Source organism: Dreissena polymorpha, chromosome 6, assembly GCF_020536995.1.
Source record: "Dreissena polymorpha isolate Duluth1 chromosome 6, UMN_Dpol_1.0, whole genome shotgun sequence".
NCBI lineage: Eukaryota > Metazoa > Mollusca > Bivalvia > Myida > Dreissenidae > Dreissena > Dreissena polymorpha.
In genome coordinates, this window is record NC_068360.1 from 18,585,936 (window position 1) to 18,606,798 (window position 20,863).

Sequence of the window (20,863 nt, forward strand, 5' to 3'; positions counted from 1 at the left end):
AAGGTGTGACGGAGAGAAGTAAGGAAGGAAGGAAGGACAAACTGGCAACTATATGCTCCGCCGAAATTTTATTTCAGGGCGCATAAAAACTAAGGTAGATAGAGTTATGGTTATTGGTTACTGCACTTCTCCTAGTTGCCATCTGTTTATATTTTAAGTTTCAAGTAAATCCCTTCAGTAGATTAAGAGTTATGATCTGGACAAAAATTTACTATGAAATTATATAAAAGGGGATATAATTCAAAAACTAAGGTAGATAGAGTATGGTTCTTCGTCACTGCACTTCTCCTAGTTGCCATTTGTTTAAATTCTAAGTTTCAAGTAAATCCATTCAAAGATTTGGAGTTGTGCTCTGGACAAAGTTTCGGATGGACGCACAGACCGACAGGACCAATTACTAAACATAAAACAAGAGGTGTGTTTGTCAGAAACACAATGCACCCTCCTGCACCGCTTTGATTTATTTAAAAAAGAATATATCATTTGGCAGGTTCATTACTTACCTCCCTTTAAAGCTTATTACTTCCCTTGGAATCATTTTTTTTACCTTTGACCTTGAAGGATGACCTTGACCTTTCACCACTCAAAATGTGCAGCTCCATGAGATACACATGCATGCCAAATATCAAGTTGCTATCTTAAATATTGCAAAAGTTATGGCCAATGCATCATACCGGGGGCATAACAAGAGCTGTCAGAGGACAGCGCGCTCGAATATTTGAGTGCTTGACAGTATAACATAAGCCATCATGGAGAGCGAGGGGTATAATGTGGGTGTGTGGTCATTTAAAAGATAATCTTTCAAAAATAAGAAAAACAAGATTTATTTTTTTTTGGGGGGGGGGGGGGGGATTCTGAGGTGGAGCGTGGGGGATGGTTTGGGTGGAGTGCATTGTGGTATGTCAGGTAAGTGTTGTTTTGTCTAAGTATGAATCAAATGTGATCATAAATAAAGAAGTTATGGCAAATTAAGCCAAATTTATTAATTTGACCTCGAGAGGCAAGGTCATTCAAAGTTCAAGGTCAAATTCAACTTGCCGGGTACAGTACCATCATGATAGTAAGAACGTATTTGAAGTTTGAAAGCAATAGCCTTGATACTTTAGAAGTTAAGTGGATCTGAACACAAAACTTAACAAAATATTCAAAGTTACTAAGACAAAAAAGGCCATAATTCCGTTAAAAAGCCAACCAGAGTTACGCAACTTGCCCTGTACAGTCCCCTTACGATAGTTAACAAGTTTTCAAAGTCTGAAAGCAATAGCTATGATACTTCAGGAGTAAATTGGACCAAAAAACAAAAATCAACCAAATGTTCAATTATCTAAGTATAAAAGGGGTCATAATTCTGTCAAAATGCTTGATACAATTGTCTGCTCTTGTTTGTAGATTTGGATCATGTTGGTAAAGAAGTATGGAAAATATGAAAGCAATATGTCAAACGACATGGAAAATATTTGAGTTGGTACGCAAACTTTAACATACATGTAGATTTATCAATAATATGCATATTTTAAGTATAAAAGGGGCCATAATTTTGTCAAAATGCTTGATACAGTTGTCTGCTCTTGTTTATAGGATCATGTTGGTAAAGAAGTATGCAAAATATAAAAGCAATATGTCCAAGGACATAGGAAATATTTGGGTTGGTACGCAGACTTTAACATTTGCATGCTCACGCTAACGCTAACGCCCACGCCGGGGTGAGTAGGATAGCTCTACTATATATATTTCATATATAATAGTCGAGCTAAAAATGAGTGAAAATCTCTGACCCAGCCCAATCTCAACTCCCATTACTGTTGACCCATGGGTCAGATCAAAATTCCAAATAGTGCAGGGTCGCACAAATGCTCATAGCTACCATGTGTGTAAGTTTCAAGGTTCTAGCGCTTATAGTGTAGGAGGAGATAGTGGTCAGGACGGACAGACAGACAGTCAGACAGACGGCGGGGGGAAATAACCACAACATCCCCACGCATTTAAAAAAGCGTGGGGATAATAAGCATCGCCGCCTTTGCTATTATTGCTGATATCAGCCATAACTTACTTTAGCAATATATTTATACGATAGAAAAGGAACAGCTGTTATAAAATTGTGAAGACTGAATAATTAAAAGCCCATAAAGAGTCAAAAATAAAGAATATTTCATACAATATTTCAAAAATTAAATAAAGTTAAGAGAGTCAAAATCAATGTTCCTTGCAGCAATATCCAAAATTTCAACGCTATTAGTGGTTGGGTAACATAGATTAGCAAGAGCACCGCCTTGCGGGTGCAGACCGCTCATCTATTTTCTTTTTAAAGGTGAAGGGACTCTCAGTTTCAATCACAAAGGAGAGATGGGTGGAGTGAAGATGGGTGTATAGTGTGGGGGTGTGGACATTTATTACATTATCTTCCAAAAATGAGGAAAAAAAATTGCAAAAAAATAATATTTTTTTCGCGGGGGGGGGGGGGGGGTATAGTGTGAGGGTGTGGTGGTCATTTGTGAGATGATCTTAAAAAAAAAATAGGGGGGGGATTCGGGGGGGGGATGGGGGGAGGGCACAGGATATGGTTTGGGGGGAGTCTATCGTAGTATGTCAGGTAAGAGTAGTTTTGTCAAAGTATCAATCAAATCTAATCATGTAATCATAAATAAAGAAGTTATGGCAATTTTAGCAAAATTTAATAATTTGACCTTGAGAGTCAAGGTCATTCAAAGGTCAAGGTAAAATTCAACTTGAAAAGTTACTTATTCAAAAAAGGGCAATAATTCCGTAAAAATGACAACCAGAGTTATGCAACTTGTCCTTTTACTGTACCCTTAGTTTGCGAGTGTTCCAAGTATGAAAGCAATATCTATGATACTTTAGGGGTAAAGTGGACCAAAACACAAAACTTAACCAAATTTTCAATTTTCTAAGTATAAAGGGCCCATAATTCCGTCCAAATGCCAGTCAGAGTTACATAACTTTGCCTGCACAGTCCCCTTATGATAGTTAATAACTGTTGCAAGTATGAAAGCAATAGCTTTGATACTGTAGGAATAAAGTGGACCTAAACACAAAACTTAACCAAAGTTTCAATTTTCTAAGTATAAAAAGGGCACATAATTCTGTCAAAATGCCAGTCAGAGTTACATAACTTTGCCTGCACAGTCCCCTTATGATAGTTAGTAAGTGTTGCAAGTATGAAAGCAATAGCTTTGATACTTAAGGAATAAAATGGACCTAAACACAAAACTTAACCAAAATTTTCAATTTTCTAAGTATAAAAAGGGCACATAATTCTGTCAAAATGCATGCCAGAGTTATCTAACTTTGCCTGCGCAGTCACCTCATGATAGTTAGTAAGTGTACCAAGTTTGAATGCAATGGCATTGATACTTTATGAGAAAAGTGGAGCTAAACGAAAAACTTAACCGGACGCCGACGCCAACGCCGACGCCAAGGTGATGAAAATAGCTCATTTTTTTTTTCAAAAAATAGATGAGCTAACAAGATACAAAATGCTCTTTTTTGTCGGACATTATATTCAACACATTTTTATATACATGTACCATGAATAGATATCTTTGCAGCAAATTCAAATGAAATATATAGTGCCACAAACAAAACAAGAGCACCACCTAGCGGGTGCACGCGGGTGCAGACAACTCATCTATTTTTCATTTTAAAGATGAAGGGACCTATCCCAATACTTTAATCAAAATATAGAGAGGGGTGGGGTGGAGAGGGGTGTATAGTGTGGGTGTGTGGTCATTTATTAGATTATTTTCTGTAAAGGCCTACGGCTTTCGCATGTATACTGAGCATATCAGGATGATGATAACGAGTGATCCGCATTTGAAACAACGTGCTTAAAACACCATGTGACTCGCCTACATACCCGGATGTTCAGGTTACAATATACCAAAAGATTTCCTACACAAATTCAATGTAAAAGCAATAACTTCAACAAAAAATAAAGTCAAACTTTTGCGCATAGAGACCCCCATAACCATACATTTTCTTACAGAGCATTCCAAGCCACAATGATTTAGACAATAAAAAAGGGGGGTCATGCGTTTTGCAAGAAAGAACTCGATGCGAATCAGCGGTCACTGTTTTACAGCCATCAATTTAACAGGTTTGTACCAGTGAATGAGGGTTTCCCGCCATCTGTCAAAGTCTCATGTAGTCTTTAACCTTCAAGCAAATGAGTGAATTTCTGTTAAACATCAATGTTTTCCCTACCACATGCACAAAGAAACATTCTAAAATAAAATCATGGCAAGTGCCCACACAGAAAATTGTGTCTTCTTATAAATGATGTTCAGGTTTTTAATGAGTATAGCATTGCACTCCCAAAAGATTTAGTATATTGTAACCTTCAACCTGTTTTACCATTCTTCGATTTTGCTTGTTGTCGAGTGGTTGGTTCGATTAACAATTAGGTAAAACTTGTTGAAATTCATCTCATTTAATTTGTGTTCTTGTTTTATACTGCCTTACTAAGGACGTAGTCCTAGTTTTATATTTGTTTGTTGGTATTTAAGCCAATATGGAAGACAAGCTTTCGCTAGCGAAAGACTCGGAATTTTCAGGTTTCGGGTCTAATGAGTGTGTTTCGCCTGTCGCTCCCAAAAAGACATTAAAGTCTGTTGCTATGAATAAAACGAAAGGCAAGGCATTTGTTGGCACCCTTGTGTTATTAAAATGCAGTTAATTTAAAGAGTAAAATAAACAAGAGGGCCAAGATGGCCCTAGTTCGCTCCCCTGAGAGGAGTCGATTCATTCAATCTTTACCAAATGTCAAACTTTACCTAGATATTGCCCAGACAAACATTTGGGTCATATTATTTCGTCATTATTGAACCAAAACTCTGGCGCATGGAGTGTTTTTGTAAGATTTGACCTGGTTACCTTTATTTTGAGTTGACCCCCCTAACCAAACATCAAATTTTGCTTACAAAAATAAATATTATGACCAAGATTCATAAAATCTGAAACAAAATTGTGACCACTAGAGTGCTTACAAGGATTTTGTATAATATAAAGAAAATTTGGATTATCTAATGATTTTGCTCATTATCAAAATTGACTGAGATCTTTCAGCAACTTTGATAAAGAATGCTTGAGAAATGTGAATGCTAGAGTGTTTACAAACCAAATGTGGACGGACGGACGGCGGACAAAGACCAATCCTTAAACCTCACCTGAGCAATCTGGTGAGCTAAAAAGTGTGTTTCACCGATCTGAGCCATTTTCCAACTTGTCCGAGAAATCAATAAAACCAATGTATTCACTAAATGTCATGATGATTATGCAAAAAATGTGACTTCTATAGTGTTCTATCACAAGGTTTTTCTCTAGTCACATAAGGAAAACTTGACTGATCGGGACCATTTGCATACTCATCTGAGATATATATAAAACCAATCTGTTCACCAAGTTTCATGAGGATTGGGCAAATTATATAATGTGACTTCTAGGGTGTTGACAAGTTGTTTTTACTATATAAAATTCCATTTAGTCTTGATCAATTACAAAATTTAATTGTTAACGACAAAGTAAATGTTTTACTTAAACAAGAGGACCTGAAAGGCCCAAAGTCGCTCACCTGAGATAACAAGATATGAAGATCGGAAAATAAATGTGGCCTCTATAGAGTGTTAACAAGGTTTTACTATAGCCATATAAGGAAAAATGCACCGCCCCTAGCAGTCATGTTTTTCAACCAACCGGCATCATTTTTGAACTTGTCCAAGAAATTATCGGGATGAATCTTCTGACCAAGTTTCAAGAAGATCAGACAGTAAATGTGGCCTCTAGAGTGTTAACAAGATTTTACTATAGCCATATTAGAAAAAATGACCCAAGGGGAAGCCATTTTTTTCAAGCAAACATAATTATTTTCGAACTCATCCAAGATATCATTGAGACCAATCTTCTGACCAAATTTCATGAAGATTGGAAATAAATGTGGCCTCTATAGTGTTAACAAGGTTTTACTATAGCCTAGAGGAATAATGCCCTGCCCCCCGTTGGCCATGTTTTTAAGCACAGGGTTCGCCAAAACCGTCGGTCTGCCGGTCCTGACCGGCAAATTTTTCTAAGGACCGACATGTGATTCAAGATAATCGGTCCGACTGACCGACACAATCGGATGAAAAATTGTTTCAAAAAGATCACTCAAAGTGTATCATATGCTATTGGATTAATAGAAGGTAAATGCTTTTTGTTCAACTTCTGTCAAAATCCTTCTTTTCTTACCTTCATTTTGATGTTTTGATGTTTAAAGTGTGATTAGAATTAACTATCACATGCGAGTTCAAAATCAACGGTCTTTGTTAAAAAAAAAGAACCGTGTGCGTCCGCCATTTTATGTGTTCCATTTAATTTCTCCACAACAAAATACGCATGAAAACTTGTTTCAACAGGCATTTGTGAGCATTTCCGTTAAATAGTTTCATTATTAGATTGTTCTGGGCAGGATATATTTAAATTTACACACCAACAATTTCTGAAATCAAAATTAGATTTTTCACCCAATGTACTATATTTCGGATATTTTAAAATGCGGACATAAGGATATTTATGTTTTGATTTGTTGTTGATAGTTTGTAGCAATATGTTTTGTGTTATTTCAGACAACAAGAATGGATGTTGGTAATTATCACGGGCCTTTCTATCAAGAAATAGGTGTGAAAGACATTCATTTAATTAAACCTGGAAATCAACCACCTCAGCTAAGAGAAAATATTTTAACAATAGGTGTTGTTTTAGAACTTGTGAAATCGGCTAATAAACAGAAATTGAAGTCACCCAAAGTAGTGTGAATGGGTGTGTGCAATTAAGTCAAACTTGATTGGATGTCAACCTAACCTTTCAAGAACAGAACAGAACAGACATTTTATTTAGACTTATACATAAGTACACCGTCTGTAATGCATATTATTATAAATAAGTAATGTCACGTATCCTTATACTATAGAAGGTAACCAAATCAATATAATAATTATATATGTTAGTGAACACCGATTTGTAGAGCTGTGCAGGCTAAAAAAGGTTTGACAAAAAGAAGCCGAAAAGAATACCTTTGGTTTATATGTGGTTTATTATTAATATAATAATTGTTTAATTATATCGACTTTGGAATGTTTTTATTGTATTTTAAGGTGATAAAAACCAATAAACATCAAAAAGGTACTATCTTTTGTTGTGTTTTGCTGTTATAGTTTAGTCGGACAGTGGGAATGACAGAAACTGATTCGGACTGACAAAAATTTCAAGTCTGTCAGTCCGAATGACTGACAGATTTTTCAAGTTTTGGCGAACCCTGTAAGCAACCAAAACCATTTTCGAACTCATCCAAGATATCATTTAGACAAATCTTCTGACCAAGTTTCATGATGTTGGAAAATAAATGTGACCTCTAGAGTGTTAACAAGGTTTCACTACAGCCATATACCCGGTAAGGAAAAATGCCCCGCCCGCTTGTGGCCATGTTTTTTAACCAACCGGCATCATTTTTGAACTCGTCCAAAATATTATTGGGATGAATCTTCTGACCGAGTTTCATGAAGATCGGACTATAAATGTGGCCTCTAGAGTGCTAACAAGATTTTACTACAAGCAAAGGTAACCATTTTTTAACTCATCCAAGATGCATGTGTATCAATAAGACAAATCTTCTGACCAAATTTCATGAAGATTGGACAATAAATGTGGCCTCAAGAGTGTTAAGAAGGTTTTACTATAGCCATATAAGGAAAAATGCCCCGTCCCCTGGCGGCCATGTTTTTCAACCAACCGGCATCATTTTCGAACTTGTTCAAGATATTATTGGCATGAATCTTCTGACCAAGTTTCATAAAGATTGGACAATAAATGTGGCCTCTAGAGCGTTAACAAGATTTTACAACAGCCATATATAGCTATATAAGGAAAAATGCCCCGCGCCTTGGCAGCCATGTTTTTCAAGCAAAGGTTACCACTTTTGAACTCATCCAAGATATTATTGGGACAAATCTTCTGAGCAAGTTTGATGAAGATCGGAAAATAAATGTTGCCTCTATAGTGTTAACAAGGTTTTACTATAGCCATATAAGGAAAATGCCTCGCGCCCTGGCAGCCATGTTTTTCAGCTAACCAGCATCATTTTCGAACTCGTCTAAGATATTATTGGGATGAATCTTCTGACCAAGATTCATATAGATCAGACAATAAATGTGGCCTCTAGAGTGTTAACAAGATTTTACTATAGCCATATATAGCCATATAAGGAAAAATGCCCCGCCCCTTGGCAGCCATGTTTTTTAAGCAAACGTAACCATTTTCGAACTCATTTAAGACATCATTCACACCAATCTTCTGACCAAAATTCATGAAGATTGGACAATGTGGCCTCTAGAGAGTTAACAGGGCAAATGTTGATTTCGCACAACGCACGACGGACAAAAGGCGATCACAAAAGCTCACCATGAGCACGTTGTGCTCAGGTCAGCTTATAAGTGGACCTAAACACAAACATAATTTTTTTTTCAATTTTCTTAGTATAAAAAGGGCACATATTTCTGTTAAAATGCCAGCCAGAGTTATCTAACTTTGCCTGCCCAGTCCCCTCATGATAGTAATTAAGTGTAACAAGTTTGAATGCAATAGCTTTGTAACTTTATGAGAAAAGTGGACCTAAACACAGAACTTAACCAAATTTTCAATTTTTTAAGTATAAAAAGGGCAGATAATTCTGTCAAAATGCCAACCAGAGTTATCTTACTTTCCCCGCCCATGCAGTCACCTCATGATAGTAAGTAAGTGTACTAAGTTTGAATGCAATAGCTTAGATACTTTATGAGAAAAGTTGACCTAAACACAAAACTTAACCAGTCACCGACGCTGACGCTCAGGTGATGACAATAGCTCTTTTTTTTCCAAAAAAATAAATGAGCTAAAAAGAAGAATGTTTCTTAAATGCATTTTTTTGCACGTACTTATTCGTGTACTGCAATCATTGAAGTTGATGACCCTTACTTTTTTGTTGTCTGCTGACAATTCTGATGACAAAGAGCACTTGCCCAGCAAATTTCTGAGTTGGACAAGAAGGGCATTATAGCAATTCAAGCATGGGTATCAATCATTTCACCTATTTATGAATACAACAAAGAATTTGATAATGTTAATTGGTAGTAAATTTTGTATTTTCGGACTTAAACAAAAATATATGTAAATCTGCAATATTTTGCTACATAACTGATAGATTTAGATACTGGAAATTATTTAAGGCATGGCTTATCTATTTGGTTGCTCAGCTTTGTAACTACATGTATGCACTTACCGGTACCGGTATGCTTGTTCTATAAATAGTGTCTTTTGCTTGTTCTATAAATAGTGCCTTAATTGGAATAATATACTTTTGTTGATGCTGTTGTTTAAATAGTTTCACATATTTTAATAGGTTAAAGTTATACCAATTTGCCATACTTTCTTTGAATTATGTATTTGAAAAATGTTTATCAGACGTTATCACCAGTCTATGATTATTTTAATCACATTACAAACATTGTATATAACAATTCTAAGAAACATTATAGTACATGATACTGATTCCTATGGGGAATAAAATCTAGCAAGTAATTTGACAAAGTATCAATGATTAAAGTACAATGTACAGTTTTGTGTTGTTATGTCCAAAAATTAATATTTAACTATAGATTGACATATCAAAATGTGTGTTTTACAATCTTAAGTCTTTGGTTTCTTTATAAAGATGGCCTGATCGACTAATACATTGATATACTCATACCCCCTATTCTAGCGGGTAAACTATTAATTCTCCCAGATTTGCATTTATGCCCACTGGCTTTTGTCTTCAGCGATTTTTGTCTTTCTTTATTTATAAAGAACCGAAAAAAGGCAGTTTTCCAAGGAAAAAAGGAAAAAACTACAAATTTCCCAATTGCTATCAATTTATTTATTTTTTTTTAAAAATGCAACATTTAGTTAGTTTCCCTATGCAGCTGTATGGCTTTAACCTTAGTAAATATAATATTGACAACTTGACAACATTTAATTATCAATTTTAATTTAAAGTATTTGGGAGCAAAAAATCAAATACACCAAATTCCCAATATGAAGACTTCACTGCGCGAATTTTCCCAATTTCAGGGGGTTTGCGCACAATTTTCCCAAATTGCTGGTTTTAAATCAAACATTTGCAACCTACAAGAAATTTACAATCACACATCTCTCTCTGTCAATATCAATTGATTCAGGGATTTTGCTGGTGTACAAACAAGCCCCACAGGCATATTTTTTCCCACCATTTTGGGAATGGGTACAGGTTCCTTTGGATTGAGAAAAAATAGCAGCATTTTTTTCATACAATAGGGGAAATTAGTGTTATTGTTTTGATTTAAAATGTGTCAAAATTGAGAATAAAAGTGTTTTCAATATGATATTTACTTAGCTTCAACTTATTGAGCTGGATGGGAACTAAATGTTGAGTTCTAAAAAAATGAGTTTGGGGAGGGGGGAAACCTTCAATTGCAAATTTTTAGGTCCCATTTGAGGAATATAATATTATAAACATATATACTATTTTCAATTGGAAAAGGGGTTGAATACTGGCCCTGAATTCTAACGAAAAACAACACACTGGACATTGCTTGTTATCAGATCACTAATAAGCCATTTGTTTCAGACCATAGTTGTACATGTATAGTTGTGAAAGAATATCTTTGACATCTAATAATCTGTGTCACGCACATGTTTCTGGCGCAAACACACTTGATTACAATTAAAGTCAGCACTGATTTTTTAAATCTTCTGATTTTGTTGGCAATGACTTTGTTTGCAATATATTGATTATTTATTTATTTATTTATAATAGCAATTCAAATTTAACAAGAGATGTGTTTGTCAGATACACAATGCTCCCTATTGGAAATTGCGCTGCTTTGAAATAAAATTTCAATATATCATTTGGCAGGTTTAGAAATTATCTCCCTTTTAAAGCTTATTACTTCCCTTGGATTGTATTGTATTCAAAAAGTTATGACCAAACTTTAACAAAGGGTAAAGTTTTAGGAAAGAAAAATACAATAATATTTGACCTTTGACCTTGAAGGATGACCTTGACTTTTCACAACTCAAAATCTGCAGCTCCATGAGATACACATGCATGCCAAATATGAAGTTGCTATCTTTAATATTGCAAAAGTTATCAAACTTAAACCAAGGTTAAAGTTTTGGGACAGAATGACAGACAGGCCAAAAACAATATACCCCCGATTATTCGATCTGGGGGCACAAAAAAATGAATATTTTTTATGCAGAAATGTGGTTTCTCCTTCTTCCTCAATGATGCTGAATTACATCATGGAAAACCGCATCTATACATATATGATTTCTGAACTTTTAAACACTGTCTGTCCTCAATCTTGTTGCAATAATTCAACTCTCAACTTTAAAATCCAAAGGGTTGCTGAGACTGAGAGTTGCAATGGGCCATTTTTTGTCCAAAGGTGCAAAATTTGATCATCACTGAAAATGCTTAGGAATACTTATACTGCAAAAACTTATCAACGTTTATCTGTTTAAAGCACAAACTCATGAAAATGGTACCATTAAAGCAAGAAATAATTGCTTTTTATTTTCTTTATTATTCTTTTGTACGCTCTATCCACCATTTTGGGAAACTGTTGTAATATTGCAGTCAAAAAGTCTCAATATTGGTTTAATAGGTCGCAGTACAACATCGAGATATGTGATGTAACCGAATAGGAAAACGATGCCTAACAGATGTTAAATATATACACTGTTACAAATTTGAAAATGAAAATGTCACCAAGAATATTGTGTTAAAACATTGTTGTGTTTCTTAGGTTGCATGCAAAGGGTAACATCCGTAGGCTGCCATTCTGGTTAATTTAATGTGATTTTGGATTATTCATTCCTAAGTTCTCCAATTGGTAACAAACAATGTCTGTTTAGTGATGCACACGAAATATGTGAGCAAAACTACTATTGTGTTAATGAAGGGATGCATATGCACTCCCAGAGCCACCATAGCAAAAATTATCAAAGGCTCTGGGAGAACATTTATATGGACTAGTCCTCAATCATGATGAATTTAACTTGAATGTGGATGTAACTGATACTGTCATATATAAATATATTTATCGCAACCCCCGGAAATCATACAAATTTTTGTCGTTATAATGGTATTGGGTCGTTTCGCCCTAAAACCTGTTGCCCTAGGTCACCCTGAGTTGTTTCGCCCTTACAAGTCGGTTGTTTCGCCCTTATTTATCCATTTCCCAATCAATAGAAAAGTGAAAATGTCTTTGTGCAAACAGCATAAAACCAGAATAGCCTGCGAGTTACTCGCAGTCTGTTCAGGTTTTAAGCTGTTTGCTGCTCATCATTACTATGGGTCGGAAATGAGGCCTTTAAAACTTTAATTTAGTGAGAAAGGTCTTTTATTAAATTTAACATTCTAAGGGACTACAAATATGTCAAAATACGTATCTAAGTGGTAAATGGTTCATTGTAATATAATATTATGGTTTTGTAAAGGTTTGTTTTGATCTGAATAGTATTTGTTTTACATATATGGGAAACTAAAACACAAATTTGATAATTGTGCAATTAACCGTTTGATTGTAATTACAATTAATTAACAGAAACTACAATACATTATGTTTCAAATTAAGTATCACGATTAATTAGTTTGGCAGAGGTATGATGAGTTGATTTGCCAATTAAAATAATTTCGGGACAAATTACAATTATCAAACAAACTTAGATCGTACGACATTTGATCAGATGATTGGTTAAATAATAGCATATAAACATTAAAAGAAGATATTATAAAGCCTTTATATATTTATTGTTTTTAAAAAATTCAAGCCAGTTTGCATCTTTTGATCTCAAGATATTCACCGAAAGTGTATATAAAAAGCAACTTGGCTATGGCATCGTCATTCGTGAATTTATTTATCGACACATTCTTATGGCAGACGAATTGTGTATTCAGGGTTTTTTCTACTATGTAATAAAGGCTATAAAAAGGACCCAATCCAAAGGCAAACAGACCCGATCCCAAACCGAAATTAAAAAAACAAAACAATTTCAATTTTTCACAGAACAAGTTCCACTCTTTTCTGATATATTTCGCCTAAATAGGCTTTTTCAAAGTTTGTTTTAACAAATTAACTACATTTTCTTTCTATTTCTCAACACAAACAATTATATAATGACGTCAAAAAACAAATAAACAGGAAATGACGTCATGACGTTAAAACGGCAGTGACGCTATTTAGTGCCAGAAACACATGCATGTAAAATTCACTGTAATATAAAATGTAATGATAATGAAAACATAAATATTCCTTTAATGAGATAACCAATCATAAACTAATTATTAAAACATAGATAATAATAATAATAATAATAATGACCAACAATAATAATAATACATAATTTTTTATAAATAATAAATAATATATAATAATTATATTAATTAATAATTATATAATTGTTTGTGTTGAGAATAGAAAGAAAATGTAATTAATTTGTTAAAACAAACTTTGAAAAAGCCTATTTAGGCGAACTTGTTCTGTGTAAATTTATATTTATCCCTACTGGATACAAAACTGAGTAATTTAAAAAAAAAAAATTTTTTTTTTAGAAAGAAGTGTCTTATGACTTATGATTGTTAGACTCTATATTTCAATTTTATTGTTTAAACAACCTACAAAATATTAAAGCATAATTTATATGATTTTTATCCACAATGGCCAGGAAAAGACCTGTTGTGTCAATATATTTGTTGATAAAAAATCCCAATACCGGGTATTTCTATAATATCACGTCTTCAAATAGATTCGACACATAATGCGCCTTTACAAATTATCGTTGAATTAATTACGCACAACTGTAAATGTTTCATTCGATTCACAAATGAGCATTATTCAATTTGTAATCCGCAACGCGCTTCCGAATTTTAATGCTAACATGACATTAACAATTTAATTCTAGCGTCAAATAAACAGTGCTTTATCCTTTATCACAACAAGAGGGCCTGAAAGGCCCAAAGTCGCTCACCATGATAACAAGATATTATTGGGACAAATCTTCTGACCAAGTTTCATGAAGATCGGAAAATAAATGTGGCCTCTAGAGTGTTAACAAGGTTTAACTATAGCCATATAAGGAAAAATGAAAGCCCCCTGGCAGCCATGTTTTTCAACCAACCAACATCATTTTTCAACTCTTCCAAGATATTATCGGGATGAATCATCTGACCAAGTTTCATGAAGATTGGACAACAAATGTGGCCACTAGAGTGTTAACAAGATTTTATTATAGCCATATAACGAAAAATGCCCCTTGCCTCTGGTGGCCAGGTTTTTAAAACAAACAAAACCATTTTCAAACTCATCCAAGCTATCATTGGGGCAAATCTTCTGACCAAGTTTCATGATGATGGGAAACTAAATGTGACCTCTAGAGTGTTAACAAGGTTTTAATATAGCCATATAATGAAAAATGCCCCGCCCCTTGGAAGCCATATTTTTCAAGCAAACATAATTATTTTCAAACACATCCAAGATATGATCGAGACCAATCTTCTGACCAAATATATTGTAACGATCTGTCCCTTATATATATATACAACAACGGCTAGCTCACCGGACGAATCGTACAGAATGGTTATAATGAATTTTCTTCGTGGCTACCTTGCCAAGTTGATTGGAGACAAACACAAATAACAACGATAATTGCACGATACTACACTACTCTAAACAGAACAAATTTAATCAAAACCTATCTCCCCAAACTACTACCCTGATTTCTCTCTGATAAATTTCGACCAGGAACCCTCAAGTTTGAATCTTTTACCATGAAACTGTTAGTATGAACTCACATTATACACAAAAATGATGGGCATTTAAACCTTTATCTCAAACATCATACACAAAACCACACACACTAAACCCTATGTACTAAACGCCATGCATGAAACCCTATGCATGAAACACCATGCATGAAACCATAGGCATCAAACCCTATGCACGAAACCTTATGCATGAAACCCTATGCACGAAACACCATGCATGAAACCATAGGTATCAAACCCTATGCACGAAACGCCATGCATGAAACCCTATGCATGAAACACCATGCTTGAAACCATAGGTATCAAACCCTATGCACGAAACACCATGCATGAAACCCTATGCATGAAACACCATGCATGAAACCATAGGTATCAAACCCTATGCACGAAACACCATGCATGAAACCCTATGCATGAAACGAGGGCAAAAGACAGGTTCCTTAATTTCACACACTGACTGAAAAGACTTCTAATAATGTAGTTCTTGGTAAGACGGTGTCTCAATGACCCAAGTCCTACTACCGAACCACGGGTTTGAAGCCCAGGCTCTCCTAAATGCTGCAAGTATCGCAATGATCCGTACAGACACTATAACCAGGATTCCCTTTGTATCAGCCAATAATGTTAAAATAATTTCCCTTCTTTCCGTAATGTGTGTTTTAGTGTATATGTAGTCTTCACGATGTGTCAGCTACGTACAGAGAGAGAGAAATGTGTGTGTGTGTTTCAGAGTTTATTTACAGGTCCTACTGGGCTCTTCACGAGGTTACTGTAGCTCGACCTGCCCCTGTGACCTCTCAGGCGAAAAGGATTAATTTTAGAGCCAAAGTAGGTCAAATTTACCCCGGCTTCCCGGGTATTCGCCAAATACTTTAATTTTTAAGAGAGTTCCGTGCACATTGGCCAATGAGACCTTAATGTGCTATCTACCTTAAGGTTGTGATGAGGTGCGGATCCCGCCGAGTGTCCCGCACATTACTAATGGTACAAGACACTCCGATGACTGTCGACCCGCGCTTATATACCCCAAGAATTACTGGGCGATTCCATTATACGGGTCAAGTCTATTTAGACTGAACAGGGAGATCAACTTTCTGGTTGCTAATTGTGTAATGTAATCAACATTCCCTATGTATAAACGTCGATTGGCATGTGAATTACTGTTTCAATCAATCTAGACATATTTTGAAAAGAATTTTATATAATTAAATAGCATTTCTAGTATTTTCTTTGTCCTAGATCCATTTATATAGCATGAACCAACAAGGGAGGCAACTCGTGATGTCACAAATCGGCAGTAACCAAAAAGTGGTTCTTTATTATCTCGCTTAACATGGGTCTAAATTACGTTTTAAAGCTCTTTTCTGATTGGATTAAACAGTCTGAAATCATCCAATCAAGAAAGTAGAGACATTTATCATGCATAACATTCAATGCCATGCTCTATGCAAGCTATTTAGAAAATAAAAATCGTAAACCAAAAAGTTCGGAATTTTTTTTTTCGCGGTTATAGATGGTGTTACTTGCTGAAATCAGTAAAATATTGCTTTGAAATCATTTATGTATTATTATTGAACAAGAAAGTGGTCGAAAATAAGTGGAAAACATAAGTATTGTGATTAAAACTTGTGTCTGCTACAATTTTACGAGTGGTTACGGAAATTACCGATCGTACAGATGTATTGACAAACAAAGGCCAAACGACCGAATAGTTTTCATATTTCAAGTTTATCAGCCTTGAAAGCATCACTTTTTCAAATGAGAAGCAAAATCATACATTTATCAACCAGTAATAGTCAATAACACCAAAATCTTTGGGTACATCCATTTCGTTTTTCAGAAACCACGACAAGTATTATTTTCGGAAACCGACGATCGGTCATTTCCGGAACATCTCGGTAAATTTCAGCAGACAAGTTTTCGTCAAAAATTCTTATGTTTTCCGCAAATATTCTACCACTTTCTTGTTGTATACCAATACATAAATGATTTGAAAGTAATATAACATTGATTTTGGTCAGGAACACTTTATATAACTGCTAGAAAAGACATCTCAAATTTAGCACATAAACCATTGAAAAATCAAACTTCAGTTTATCCTTCTTATGATTATTTTATCAGTTACTTTAGCTTCAGCCACCCACTTATTTTTGAAATTATGACACACATATGTTTAAACTTGAGTTATTATATATTTTTAGTTATTTTTATTGAGAAACTTTTATCTTATAACACATTTTTGGTACAAAAATGTTAATTGTATATATATATAGTTTGAAAAAAATACATAGGTAAAGATTTACATAAACTTGCTACACATGTAAAATAAAATGCCAATAATTACTACAAAAATCACTTTTAAATAGTATGTTTTTTTTATTAGTCTTAAACAATATTAATGTTTTCATTTCAAAATTATAAAACACAATACATTAAATATTGTCCTATAAAAATGATGACATAACAGATTATTAGGAAGATATGAACAGAACGTAAACAGTATGCTTATTGAAATTAAAAACAACTAAAACACCTTTTTGTATTAATTTTCTGATCAAAAGTGGTATTTCTAGTTAGTATAGGAGATATTGTATCAAGAAAAAGCATTAGAATTCGGATTGTTTTGAAGAAAAGAGTGCATTTCATCCAGTATTGCCATGGAACCAGTTTTTGGTTAGAAATTCAATAACATTATTTTAAAGTTCATTACCCCTTGTTGCTAAAAAATTCATCAAAAATAGAATTTTCAAAGTAATCCATTAAAACAAAAAGAAAATGCTTTCTAATACCTTAAATATTATTCCTGCAGGCATTTGACATCAATTATTTATGTTTAAAAAAAAATTGGTTCATGCTAATTTATAAACAGACGAGCAGTCAGTTACTACTTGGCATGATTTATCACCTAACACAGAATAACAACTGTAACGAATGGTATGATGATAATAAAATATGAATAATTAACACTTACGACTAGATTCTTTGCCCCTAGGTCCATCTAAAGTATGTTTTATTTGCAAGAAAAATCTCTATTTCGTCCGAATTTTATGTCAGTTTTAACTTATATAATGGATTTACGACAATGGTTTACGACAATCAATTTCCGGATTTGGGGTTACAAGCCACCAAGAAAACAGTTAGTGACTGGCAGCGTTTTCGCTACAATATGAAGATTGGACAATAAATGCGGCCTCTAGAGTGTTAACAAGAATTTACTATAGCCATATATAGAAAAATGCACCGCCATTTGGAAGCATTTTTTTACAAGCAATCATAATTATTTTCGAACTCATCCAAGATATGATAGTGACCAATTTTCGGCAGGGCTCAACATTAACAGTCGTCCTATGGCCCCTGGCAAGTAAAAGTTGGGTCCCGGGGCAAGTTATTTTATAATCTAGTTGTCTGCCCAGGTAAGTGCAAAAAGAACAAAGAGCATTTAATTTAGACTTTAATTCGACTTTAATTGCTGTAATTATTTTGTTAAATGTTCACAAATAAAAAAAGGTTTTGTGGTGTATCATTTTTTTCTTTATTAAAGAATATGAGATTTACAGTTGATGTGATATTTCATGTTTGGGCAAGTGGCTTTACGTTCAGGGCAAGTAGATTTTCTAAGAACTTGCCCAGCAGGGCAAGTTGGTTTTTAGGTTAAATTTTGAGCCCCGATTCTGACCAAATTTCATGAAGATTGGAAATAAATGAGGCCTCTAGAGTGTTGCCAAGGTTTTACTATAACCATATATAGCCATATAAGGAAAAATGCCCCGCCTCTGGTGGTCATGTTTTTAAAGCAACCAAAACCATTTTCGAACTCATTCAAGATATCAATAGGACGAATCTTCTGACCAAGTTTCATGATAATCGGAAAATAAATGTGACCTCTAGAGTGTTAACAAGGTTTTACTATAGCCATATAAGGAAAAATGCCCCGCCCCTTGGCAGCCATGTTTTTCAAGCAAACGTGACCATTTTCGAACTCATCCAAGATATCATTGAGACCAATCTTCTGACCAAATTCCATGAAGATTGAACAATAAATGTGGCCTCTAGAGAGTTAACAAGGCAAATGTTGACGTCGCACAATGGACAACGCACAAAAGACAACGGACAAAAGGCGACCACAAAAGCTCACCATGAGGCATGAGCACGTTGTGACTAGGTGAGCAAATAAAAAGCACGCGAAAATAATGCAGACATGTAGAACGTCGCATGGAAAGTGTGGGTGTATTTTGTGTTGTATAAAAACATGAGCATCACATCAGGCCATTTACGTGTGTTCAGTGGAAAAAAAACGCAGCTATTGGATGTTATTTCATCACATCTTAAAATAGAAACAAATGCTTAAATTTATTTGACACTTAAGAAAATTGGCGAATGTTTGTATTTCTTAAAATTCATGAGAACTTTTATCGTAAATATCTACTAGAATTTGGTTTAAAACTGGAATATACGGGATTATCGGGTAATGAGTGGCGACAGGAAAAATAGTAAGTATGACGTAATTGCTTCATTAAATTAATTATGATTTTAAATATTATTATAATTGTTCTTTTAAAATCTATTGACTTATTAATCCCTTTTAACAGATTTTTATTTTATGATGCGAATTGACTTTGCGTCATATCGCAGATTGTGGCTTGCCTAGGCGGACATATGCGAAGAATCGCGGTGAAATGCGACGTGCCGCCTCATACTGACGCGGCTTCAAGGGCTGACTAGGCATCGACTTGTTGCGCCTTGACACCGCGGATCGAGAAATATGATTGCTGTTGATCGCCATTTTTTAAAGTGCTGAATTTCAATCCTGACACTTGATTATATGACAATAATTATAGACTGTGCTAATCTGTATTTCAGAATATCTGGTTTGGTACATTATTGGGGGATAATTATAAAAGTAAACACATGGTGTACAAACAAGCCCCACAGGCATATTTTTTCCCACCATTTTGGGAATGGGTACAGGTTCCTTTGGATTGGGAAAAAATAGCGGCATTTTTTTCATACAATTGGGAAATTAGTGTTATTGTTTTGTTTTAAAATGTGTCAAAATTGAGAATAAAAGTGTTTGATATTTACTTAGCTTCAACTTATTGAGCTGGATGGGAACTAAATGTTGAGTTCTAAAAAAATGAGTTTGGGGAGGGGGGAAACCTTCAATTGCAAATTTTTAGGTCCCATTTGAGGAATATAATATTATAAACATATATACTATTTTCAAATGGAAAAGGGGTTGAATACTGGCCCTGAATTCTAACGAAAAACAACACACTGGACATTGCTTGTTATCAGATCACTAATAAGCCATTTGTTTCAGACCATAGTTGTACATGTATAATTGTGAAAGAATATCTTTGACATCTAATAATCTGTGTCACGCACATGTTTCTGGCGCAAACACACTTGATTACAATTAAAATCAGCACTGATTTTTTAAATCTGATTTTGTTGGCAATGATTTTGTTTGCAATATATTGATTATTTATTTATTTATTTATAATAGCAATTCAAATTTAACAAGAGATGTGTTTGTCAGATACACAATGCTCCCTATTGGAAATTGCGCTGCTTTGAAATAAAATTTCAATATATCATTAGATAGATAGATAGATAGATTTATTTCGGCATAGGAAGCATATACACAGTTCACAACATAACATAGAATAAAATAATAAGCAATTATTAAAAACTATATCATGTACAATAAACTATGACATGCTCACCAAACCAAGGATAACACAAAAAAGAGCAAGCCCTTATTTCCATTGTGGTCCTTATTATTGGTGGCATGACAAAAAGAGGCAGACCTTAAACATAACTATGTTGACCTTAAACATAACTATGTTCATAGTAAAATAATTATTTAATGAAATAAAAAATATATATCACCGTTCAAAAGAGATCAAACTAATTATCACAGTAGTGCTCAGAAAATATGACAGGAGCTGGAAACTAAGATCAATTGATAATGTTATCAATAACTGCAAC

The 20,863-nt window shown here is 34.4% G+C and overlaps 2 protein-coding genes across 3 annotated transcripts in view; both read right to left on the reverse strand.

Moving 5' to 3' along the window:
- The window catches only part of LOC127834914 (polyubiquitin-C-like), a 345,452-nt gene that overhangs the window by 261,579 nt on the left and 63,010 nt on the right, over positions 1 to 20,863 (reverse strand). The window lies entirely within an intron of this gene.
- Positions 1 to 20,863, reverse strand: part of LOC127834884 (zinc finger protein 345-like) — a 54,368-nt gene that overhangs the window by 15,084 nt on the left and 18,421 nt on the right. Inside the window, exon 1 of one of the 2 annotated variants that reach the window (XM_052360996.1) lies at positions 17,844 to 17,943. The exons of the other annotated variant lie outside the window; for it this stretch is intronic. The gene's annotated coding sequence lies outside the window, so the exon portion shown is untranslated. Of the gene's footprint in view, positions 1 to 17,843; positions 17,944 to 20,863 lie in introns of those variants that run through there. 2 annotated transcript variants of the gene reach the window in all.